The sequence below is a fragment of the Pan paniscus genome, chromosome 18, assembly GCF_029289425.2.
Source record: "Pan paniscus chromosome 18, NHGRI_mPanPan1-v2.0_pri, whole genome shotgun sequence".
Lineage (NCBI taxonomy): Eukaryota > Metazoa > Chordata > Mammalia > Primates > Hominidae > Pan > Pan paniscus.
The window spans coordinates 30,384,216-30,393,572 of NC_073267.2; the positions used below are offsets into that span (position 1 = coordinate 30,384,216).

General features: G+C 50.3%; 1 non-coding gene across 1 annotated transcript; it reads right to left on the minus strand.

Annotated features, from left to right (window-relative positions):
* Positions 1–1,277: 1,277 nt before the first annotated feature.
* Positions 1,278–1,371, minus strand: TRNAV-UAC (transfer RNA valine (anticodon UAC)). Its single transcript has 2 exons — positions 1,334–1,371; positions 1,278–1,313 (listed from the first exon to the last, which is right to left on the minus strand). It is a non-coding gene; the product is annotated as a tRNA-Val (tRNA).
* Positions 1,372–9,357: the final 7,986 nt, after the last annotated feature.

The window sequence follows — 9,357 nt, forward strand, 5'->3', positions numbered from 1 at the left end:
CTGGTGTCTCTGCCTTATTTTAAAAAATTCTTGTTTTTGTTTTCAAGTTTGAATTCCTAGGAATACCCCTGTGTCTGTGTAGCCTTAGGTCAGCCAGATAGAGGCTGGGCTCAGTCACTTTGAGCCAAGGAGAGTTTTGTCCTCTGCCTGTGGATCTGGGTGTGGGTGGGAGAACACAAAGTTCAGGCTGTTTTTCAGTCTGCCAGGCCTGGCCCTTTGGGATCTTTTCTGTGCTTGCAGCCTTAGGATCAGCCTAGAGCGTATGGGTAGCTTGGGCTCTCTGCTTTCTGCTGCAAATGGAACTAATATGTGTGCCCCAATTGCAAATACATCAGGTTCCTACTCACTTGCCACTAAGATTTTCACTTGCACTGACATTGCTGGGCATGGGTATCGTCCGCTTCTCCCAATCAAATGAGCTCCCTTCGGCAGTAAAACTGCCAGACCTTAAGGTGTGCCCACCGTGGCAGAACCTCTGCAGCTACCCAGCTGGGAATGGGGAGAGGGGGAGCCGTCCTGGCAAGAATACCACAGACCCCCACTGTTCTCACTCAGAGGTGAGCAGTTTTCAAGCATATATATATGCCTCTCAGATTGCTATAGGTCTTTCTTTGTTTTTCTAAAACGTAATTACTTTTGTGTGTGTGTGTGTGTGTGTGTGGAGACAGGGTCTCACTATGTTGCCCAGGCTGGTCTCAAACTCCTGGCCTCAAGCGATCCTCCTGCCTTGGCCTCCCAAACTGCTGGGATTACAGGCGTGCACCCCACGCCTGGCCTAAAGGCTTTCTTTTCACCTTTGTTAGTCATGACCAGAATTGCCCCTAGTCTGGTTAATTTGGCCCCAAAAACTGAGCAGCCTGCTTCCGAGTCCTCTACAGGATGCCTCTATGCTTGGTGGTCTTTTTTTTTTTTTTTTTTTTTTTTTGAGACAGAGTCTCACTCTGTTGCCCAGGCTGGAGTGCAGTGGCATGATCTCAGCTCACTGCAACCTCTGCCTCCTGTGTTCAAGCGATTCTCCTGCCTCAGTCTCTCGAGTAGCTGGGACTACAGGTGTGTACCACCACACCTGGCTAGTTTTTTTTTTTTTTTTTTTTGTATTTTTAGTAGAGACAGGGTTTTGCCACATTGGACAGGCTGGTCTCGAACTCCTGACCTTGTGATCACCTGCCTTGGCCTCCCAAAGTGTTGGGATTACAGGTGTGAGCCACCATGCCCGGCCAAGAGAAGGGAAAAATGCATTACCATGAAATGTCTGAAATCGCAATGGGAAGAAAACATGCTCCAGGTGAGGGTCGAACTCACAACCTTGGCATCACCCGGACATATACTGCTGTGTAAGTACCAAGCGCTAACCGACTGAGCCACTGGAGCACGTGGTGGTCTTTCCACTCTGGTTGGTGAACCCCATGCTAGCCTTGCCCAGTCTGATCCCTGGGATTGTCCTGCCTGCTCTTTTCCGGTGGTCATTCTGCGGACTCCCACACGGGCCGCTCAGTGCTTAGCTGGACTGTGGCCCCTCTGCAGATGGCTGGAGCTCTCCATGCATTCCTTAGTACTCTGCCTTGTGAACCCCACCTGCCTTGGCCTCTCTGAAATCCGGACTCTATCTCTTCCACTTGGGGAGACTGCTGGACCCTGTGAGTCCCTTTCCTGTGATACTGCCTGGAAATTCTCTCCAGACAGGAAACCGGGCAGTCCTAGGATTCATCTCCATGGTTTCTCATTTCTCAGTGCTCACTGCCCTGTGCTGCTGGTGTGCAGTGTCTGAAAGGCTAAGATTTTGGGTGGGTTTTTACTTGTTTAAGATAGGTAGGTATATCTGGCCGGTGTTACTTTTGTCTGGTTGGAAGACCCCACTTGGACTTTTGTTTTTGTTTTTGTTTTGAGATGGAGTCTCGCTCTGTCACCCAGGCTGGAGTGCAGTGGCACAATCTCGGCTCACTGCAACCTCTGCGTCCCAGGTTCAAGTGATTCTCCTGCCTCAGCCTTCCGAGTAGCTGGGATTACAGGCGTGTGCCACCATGCCCAGCTAATTTTTGTATTTTTGGTAGAGATGGAGTTTCACCACACTGGCCAGGCTGGTCTCAAACTCCTGACCTCGTAATCTGCCTGCCTTGGCCTCCCAAAGTGCTGGGATTACAAGCGTGAGCCACCATGCCCAGTCTTTTTTTTTTTTTAATTAGAGACAGGGTCTCCCTGTTTTGCCCAGGCTGGTCTTGAACTCCTGGGCCCAAACAAGCCTCCTAAAGCATTGGGATTACAGGCATGAGCCCCCGCACCTGGTCTTAGACTTTTCTTTCTTTCTTTCTTTCTTTTTTGAGACGGAGTCTTGCTCTGTTGCTCAGGCTGGAGTGCAATGGCGTGATCTCAGCTTACTACATCCTCTGCCTCCCGGGTTCAAGCAATTCTCCAGCCTCAGCCTCCTGAATAGCTGGGACCACAGGTGCCCATCACCATGCTCAGATGCTCGGCTTTTTTTTTTTTTTTTTTGAGGCAAAGTGTAGCTCTGTCGCCCAGGCTGGAGTGCAGTGACACAATCTTGGCTCACTGCAACCTCAGCCTCCCAGGTTCAAGTGATTCTCCTGCCTCAGCCTCCTGAGTAGCTGGGATTATAGGCACCCACCATCATGCCCGGTTAATTTTTGTATTTTTAGTAGAGACGGGGTTTTGCCATGTTGGCCAAGCTGGTCTTGAACTCCTGACCTCAAGTGATCCGCCTGCCTCGGCCTCCCAAAGTGCTGGGATTACAGGTGTGAGTCACCGTGCCTGGCCTAATTTTTGTATTTTTAGTAGAGACAGGGTTTTGCCGTGTTGACCAGGCGGGTCTCAAACTCCTGACCTCACGTGATCCACCCACCTCAGCCTCCCAAAGTGCTGGGATTACAGGTGTAAGCCATCAAGCCCAGCCTAGACTTTTCGAGTACACGATGCTGTGTCCCATCCCAGCCCAACCCTGCCTGGTGCCCCAGCATCCCTGGCAGCAGAGAAGGTTCAAGGAGAAGCTTCTGATTTTCCACAAATCTCACTAAAGTTCTTCAGGGAGGTCAGCAGGGGGCACCATTCTCTGTGCTCATGCACTCGTGTGCAATGCGGACTAGCAGCAGGTATGAGGAAGGGCAGGGATGGAGCCTGGCTTTGAATACCACAGCCATGGGCTTTCTGTGACCCTGCTGCCACCAACTAGTCTGGTATCCACGAGGAGGCAGGACATATGATACCTACCTGGGTCCCCTGGAATGTCTATCTTCTGAGGCTTTGGTCTGATTGTTCCTGAAGTTGCCTTTGGTATAATAACAACATCTAACACTTAGTAAACATGAAAAATGTGCACTAGGCCAGGTTTCGTATATACTAGTCCTTGGGATGTGATTGTCATGCAGGTGTAGATCCTTTAGCAGCTGGAATGTGGGGCCTTCTGGGGTTTCCTGAAGGAGTGGCCAGGGTAACCAGGGTGGGAGGGTTTGGGGGAGTTCCTTGGGCCACTGGCTAATTACCAAGAGGCACAGAAGGATTTCAATATTTTAGCAACTGGGAGGCTGGGCACAGTGGCTCATGCCTGTAATCCCAGCACTTTGGGAGGCCAAGGCAGGAGGATCACTTGAGTCCAGAAGTTCGAGACCAGCCTAGGCAACGTAGTGAGACCCCCGTCTATTCAAAAAATTTCAGAAAGTGGCACATGCTGTAGTCCCAGCTGCTCTGGAGGCTGAAGCAGGAGAATCAGTTGAGCCCAGGAGTTCAAGGCTGAAGTGTAGTGGTGATTGCACTACTTTACTTCAGCCTGGGCAATGTGGTAAGACCTTGTCTCTAAAAATAAGTAAATAAATAAATACCTTCTTGGAACAGTTGTATTGAGGCTTTTTTTTTTTTTTTCCTTTTCAGCAAGTGCCTTTTTGAAAGTATTTATTTTGGCTGGGCGCGGTGGCTCATGCCTGTAATACTAGCACTTTGAGAGGCTGAGGCGGGCGGATCACGAGGTCAGGAGATCAAGACCAGCCTGGCTAACGTGGTGAAACCCCGTTTCTACTAAAAATACAAAAAATTAGCCAGGCGTGGTGGTGCACGCCTGTAATCTCAGCTACTCGGGAGGCTGAGGCAGGAGAATCACTTGAACTCGGGAGGCGGAGCTTGCAATGAGCCGAGATCACGCCACTGCACTCCAGCCCGGGCAACAGTGCGAGATTCCATCTCAATAAAACAAACAAACAAACAAACAAAAATTTCTCAGTTTTAGGCCAGGCACGGTGGCTCACACCTGTAATCCTAGCACTTTTGGAGGCCGAGGTGGGCAGATTGATTGAGCCCAGGAGTTAAAGACCAGCCTGGGCAACATAGCGAGACCTTGTCTCTAGAAATTTAAAAAAAAAAAAAATTAATCAGGTGAGGTGGTGTGTGCCTGTGGTCCCAGCTACTCAGGAGGCTGAGGTGGGAGGATTGCTTGAGCCCAGGAGGTTGAGGCTACAGTGAGCCGTGATTTCGCCACTGCATTCCAGCCTAGGCAACAGAGTGAGACCATCTTTTTGTTTTTCTTTTCTTTTCTTTTTTTTGAGATGGAGTCTCACTCTGTTGCCCAGGCTGGAATGCAGTGGCATGATCTCGGCTCGCTGCAACTTCCACCTCCCGGGTTCAAGCAGTTCTCCTGCCTCAGCCTCTCGAGTAGCTGGGATTATAGGTGCCTGCCAACATGCCGGGTAATTTTTTGTATTTTTAGTAGAGATGGGGTTTCACCATGTTGACCAGGCTGGTCTTGAACTCCTGACCTCAAGTGATCCGCCCACCTCTGCCTCCCAAAGTGCTGGGATTATAGGCGTGAACCACTGTGACCAGTCTTTTTCTGGACATTTTATATAAGTAGACATGATCCTTTGTGACTGGATTCTTTTTTTTTTTTTTTCTTGAAATGGAGTCTCTGTCACCCAGGCTGGAGTGCAGTGGTGCGATCTCGGCTCACTGCAACCTCTGCCTCCCAGGTTCAAGCAATTCTCCTGCCTCAGCCTCCTGAGTAGCAGGGATTACAGGCGTGTACCACCACACCCATCTAATTTTTGTATTTTTAGTAGAGACAGGTTTTCACCATGTTGGCCAGGCTGGTCTCGAACTCCTGACCTCAAATGCTCCACCCGCCTTGGCCTCCCAAAGTGCTGGGATTACAGGCGTGAGCCACTGTGCCTGGCAAAGTCTACTCTTACCCAAAAAAAAAAAAAAAAAGGCCAGGTGCAGTGGCTCACGCCTGTAATCCCAGCACTTTGGGAGGCCAAGGCGGGCAGATCACGAGGTCAGGAGATCGAGACCATCCTGGCTAACACGGTGAAACCCCGTCTCTACTAAAAAATACAAAAAATTAGCCAGGCATGGTGGTGGGCGCCTGTAATCCCAGCTACTCGGGAGGCTGAGGCAGGAGAATGCCTTGAACCCGGGAGGCAGAGCTTGCAGTGAGCCGAGATCATACCACCGCACTCCAGCCTGGGCGACAGAGCGAGACTCCGTCTTGAGAGAAAAAAAGAAAGAGGCCAGGCGCGGTGGCTCACGCTTGTAATCCCAGAACTTTGGGAGGCTGAGGCGGGTGGATCACAAGGTCAGGACATCAAGACCAGCCTGGCCAACATGGTAAAACCCCATCTCTACTAAAAATACAAAAAATTAGCCAGATGTGGTGGCACGTGCCTGTAATCCTAGCTACTCAGGAGGCTGAGGCAGGAGAATTGCTTGAACCTAGGAGGTGGAGGTTGCAGTGAGCCAAGATTGCATCACTACTCTCCAGCCTGGGCAACATAGTGAGACACTGTCTCAAAAATAAATAAATAAGGCCGGGCGCAGTGGCTCACACCTGTAATCCCAGCACTTTGGGAGGCCGAGGTGGGCGGATCACCTGAGGTCAGGAGTTCAAGATCAGCCTGGCCAACATGACGAAACCCCGTCTCTACTAAAAATAAAAAATTAGCTGGGTGTGGTGGCATGCACTTGTAGTCCCAGCTACTTGGGAGGCTGAGGCAGGAGAATTGCTTGAACATAGGAAGCGAAGGTTGCACTGAGCCAAGATCATGCCACTGCACTCCACCCTGGGCAACAGAGTGAGACTCTGTCTCAAAAAATAATAATAATAAATAATAAAGAAATAAAATAAAGTCTACTCTTACTCTTAAAAAAGAAAAAAGGCCAGGCATGGAGGCTCACGCCTGTAATCCCAGCACTTTGGGAGGCCAGGGCGGGCATATCACGAGGTCAGGAGATCGAGACCATCCTGGCCAACATGGTGAAACCCTGTCTCACCGGGTGCGGTGGCTCACGCCTGTAATCCCAGCACTTTGGGAGGCCGAGGCGGGTGGATCATGAGGTCAGGAGTTCGAGACCAGCCTGGCCAAGATGGTGAAACCCCGTCTCTACTAAAAATACAAAAGTTAGCCGGGCGTGGTGGCACACACCTGTAGTCCCAGCTACTTGGGAGGCTGAGGCAGGAGAATCGCTTGAACCTGGGAGGCAGAGGTTGCAGTGAGCCGAGATTGTGCCATTGCACTCCAGCCTGGGTGACAAGAGTGAAACTCCGTCTGAAAAAAAAAAAAAAAAAAAGAAACCCTGTCTCTACTAAAAATACAAAAATTAGCTGGGCATGGTGGCATGTGCCTGTAATCCCAGCTACTCAGGAGGCTGAGGCAGGAGAATCGCTTGAACCAGGGGAGTTGGAGGCTGCGGTGAGCCGAGATCGCGCCACTGCACTCCAGCCTGGCGAAAGAGCGAGACTCCATCTCAAAAAAAAAAAAAAAAAAAAAAAAAAAAAAGAGGCCAAGCGCAGTGGCTCAGGCCTGTAATCCCAGCACTTTGGGAGGCCCAGGCGGGAGTTCGAGACCAGCCTGGCCAACATGGCAAAACCCTGTCTCTATTTAAAAATACAAAAAAATTAATTGGGCATGGTGGAGGGCACCTGTAATCCCAGCTATTTGAGAGGCTGAGACAGAAGAATTGCTTGAACCGGGGAGGCAGAGGTTGCAGTAAGCCAAGATCCTGCCACTGCACTCCAGCCTGGGCAACAGAGCGTGACTCCATCTCAAAACAAAACAAAACAAAAAACAGAGGGTGGGGGAGCCTCCAGGGCAGAGGGTAGGGCTGAGAATAGGTCTGGGAGTGAGGGTAGATGATGACCAGCCCAGAGCCACAAACCCCAAAACATCACCTCTGAACCCCAGGGCTCTGAGGAACCCTGTCTGAAACCACTTCCTAGGTGGGACACATCCAACTGAACGGAAACAGAACTGAACAGATACGAGGGTGGGGGGACCCCTGGAGGTCCCTTCTGAGGGATCTTTGCTTAGTTCTGTTCTGTTCCTTTCTTTTTTCTTTTCTTCTTTCCTTTTCCTTTCCTTTTCTTTCTTTCTCTTTCTCTCTCTCTTCCTTTCCTCTTTCTTTCCTTTTTTTTTTTTTTTTTTTAACCGAGTCTCGCTCTGTCACCCAGGCTGGAGAGTACAGTGGCATGATCTCGGCTCGCTGCAACCTCCGCCTACCGGGTTCAAATGATTCTCCTGTCTCAGCCTCCCAAGTAGCTGGGATTACGGGTGCCTGCCACCAAGTCCAGCTAATTTTTGTATTTTTAGTAGAGACAGGATTTTGCCAAGTTGGCAAGGCTGGTCTCGAACTCCTGACCTCAGGTGATCCGCTCACCTTGGCCTCCCAAAGTGCTGGGATTATAGGCGTGAGCCACCTCGCCTGGCCTTTACTGAGTTCTTAAAGGCTGAGACGGGAAAAGAAAAACAGTAAACTCTGTGCCAAGCTTTGTCGTGAGCTGGGTAATTTCACTATTTTCTTGTTTAACTTTATGACTGTCCTGGAGAGGGCAGCATCATTACCTTTAATTTAGAGCTGGGACAGGGACAGTCTGTGACACTTATCTTGATATTGAGGAATGGAGTCAGTCCTCCAATGGAGGGAGGCCGATTGAGGTGTGATACTGAGTGCCCCATCAGTTGTTCAAGGGCTGGGGCAGATCTAATATTGTGTCTGTACTGGCTGATACTTAGGTGGCCAGGGCCCCAGCTTTGGAAACCTGTGATGGCTGCTACCACCTCTGGCTTTGCTAGGCGCACACATCTGCCCAGACTCAATGTATTGCAAACCCATGCAACCTCCAGGCCCACACTGAGAATCAAGAATTGTGGACTCTTGATTCTCCAAATCTTCTCAAAAGCCCAGCTGCTGGCTGGGTACAGTGGCTCACATCTGTAATCCCAGCACTTTGGGAGGACGAGGCGGGCGGATCACTTGAGGTTAGGAGTTCAAGACCAGCATGGCCAATGTGGTGAAACCCCATGTCTACTAAATATACAAAAATTACCTGGGCATGGTGGCAGGCACCTGTAGTTCCAGCTACTTGGGAGGCTGAGGCAGGAGAATCGCTTGAACCCGGGAGACGGAGGTTGCAGTGAGCCGAGATCGTACCACTGCACTCCAGCCTTGGTGACAGGGCGAGACTCTCTCTCAAGGCTTGAGGGCTGAGTGAACACTCCTTAACTATTTCCAGTTATAGCCACGGGTCGACTTAGATCAACAGAAGTCTATATGGATTACTCTAATAGAGTGCAAAAAGATCTGAACTAGGACCTCATTGTGAATTCTGATCCTACCCCTTACCAGCTGTGTGACCCTGGGCAAGACACAGAATCTCTGAGCTGTCACTGCCCTCTCTGTAAGTGAAGTGGCACCCACTTCTTATGTCTGTGTTGGTCCTCTTCTCCTAATTGACACTCACTCATTTTTCGTTGTTTTTTTTTGAGACGGAGTGTCGCTCTGTCGCCCAGACTGGAGTGCAGTGGCACGATCTTGGCTCACTGCAAGCTCCGCCTCCCGGGTTCATGCAATTCTCCTGCCTCAGCCTCCTGAGTAGCTGGGACTACAGGCGCTCACCACCATGCCTGGCTAATTTTTCATATTTTTAGTAGAGATGGGGTTTCACCGTGTTAGCCAGGATGGTCTCGATCTCCCGACCTCATGATCTGCCCGCCTCAGCCTCCCAAAGTGCTGGGATTACAGGCATGAGCCATGGCGCCTGGCCACTCTTTTTTTTTTTTTTTTTATTTTTAATTTTGAGATAGAATCTTGTTCTGTCACCCAGGTTGAAGTGCAGTGGCATAATCCTATCTCACTCCAAACTCAAACTCCTGGGTTACAGCAATCCTCCCACTTCAGCCTCCCAAGTAGCTGGGACCACAGGCACGTGCCCCCCTGCCTGGCTAATTTTTAAAATTTTAAGTAGAGATAGGGTCTCACCGTGTTGCCTAGGCTGGTCTCAAACTCCTGGGCTCAAGTGATCCTCCCACCTTGGCCTCCAAAAGTGTTAGGGTTATAGGCATGAGCCATGGTGCCTGGTGACAC